The sequence below is a fragment of the Mandrillus leucophaeus genome, unplaced genomic scaffold (assembly GCF_000951045.1).
Source record: "Mandrillus leucophaeus isolate KB7577 unplaced genomic scaffold, Mleu.le_1.0 Scaffold546, whole genome shotgun sequence".
NCBI classification, from domain to species: Eukaryota; Metazoa; Chordata; class Mammalia; order Primates; family Cercopithecidae; genus Mandrillus; species Mandrillus leucophaeus.
The window spans coordinates 510,650-512,255 of NW_012105875.1; positions in this window are offsets into that span (position 1 = coordinate 510,650).

Here is a 1,606-nt window from a genome sequence, read left to right on the forward strand (position 1 = left end):
TCGTGATCCACCCGCCTCGGCCTCCCAAAGTGCTGGGATTACAGGCTTGAGCCACCGCGCCCGGCCAATTTTTCTGTACTTTTAGTAGAAATGGGGTTTCCCTATGTTGGCCAGGCTGGTCTTGAACACCTGGCCTCAAGTGATCCTCCCGCCTCGGCCTCCCAAAGTGCTGGGATTACCGGTATGAACCACCATGCCCAGCGTATTTTTTCATTTAGTTAAATTGTTTTTTTTGCAATTTTAAAATCTAATTTCAAAGTCTTTTCTGTAGACTGTAGTCACTGTTAGGGTGAAACAGTAAATCTGAACATGTAAGTCTCAAAGTTTCACTCTGTGGCTGGGCGCAGGGCTCATACCTCTAATCCCAGTACTTTGGGAGTCCAAGGCAGCAGGATTACTTGAGCCCAGGAGTTGAAGACCAGCCTAGGCAACATGGTGAGACCCTGTCTCTACAAAAAATTAGCCAGGTATGGTGGCACATGCCTGTAGGCCTAGCTACTCAGGAGGCTGAGGTGGGAGGATCACTTGAGCCTGGGAGGTCAAGGCTGCAGTGAGCCATGATCGTGCCACGGCACTCCAGCCTGGGTGACAGAATCAGATCCTATCTCAAAAAAAGAAAAAATAGGCTGGGCGTGGTGGGTGGCTCATGCCTTTAATCCCAGCACTTTGGGAGGCCAAGGTGGGTGGATTACTTGAGGTCAGGAGTTCAAAACCAGCCTGGCCAACATGGTGAAACCCCATCTCCACTAAAAACACACAAATTAGCCAGGCGCGGTGGCGGGCACCTGTGATCCCAGCTACTCAGGAGGCTGAGGCAGGAGAATCGCTTGAACCCAGGGGGCGGAAGTGGCAGCGAGCCGAGATCGCGCCACTACACTCCAGCCTGGGCAACAAGAGCGAAACTCTATCTCAAATAAATAAACACGAAAGATGTGAAAACAGAAGTCAATGCCCTTTAGTTTGGCAGCACAGGGACTGGTGAGAAGGACTTAATATGGACCTTTCTGGTAAAGCTGGATAGGACTCTTGTGTAGACAAAGTCGCCGGGCTGCAGATCATTGCGCTGTAGGTCTTTGTCTCCTATGATTGTGCTGTGGAAAGATTGTTCTATCAAAGTATGATTTCTATCCATTGCTTTAATGCCTTTACTTTATTCAGGCTTTATTAATATTGGAGTATGTCTGTTTCGTTTTTGTTTTTGTTTTGAGACAGTGTCTCCCTCTGGTGCCCAGGCTGGAGTACAGTAGCGGGATCTCAGTTCATTGCAACCTCTGCCTCCCGGGTTTAAGTGATCCTCCCGTGTCAGCATCCCGAGTAGCTGGGACTACAGGTGCACACAACTACGCCCAGCTAATTTTTGTGTTTTTGTAGAGACAGGGTTTTGCCATGTCACCCAAGCTGGTCTCGAACTCCCAGACTCAAGCAATCCCCTTGCCTCAGCCTCCCAAAGTGTTAGCGTGAGCCACTGCACCCAGATGGGTATGTCTCCTTTTATCAGTTAAGGGTCAAAAGCAGAGAAGCCCAAGTGCATAGGATGGCCTGTGACTATTTCAAAAGGTGAAAGTTTATGAGCCCCAAAGAGTGGCCCTTAGATTTAATAATACCA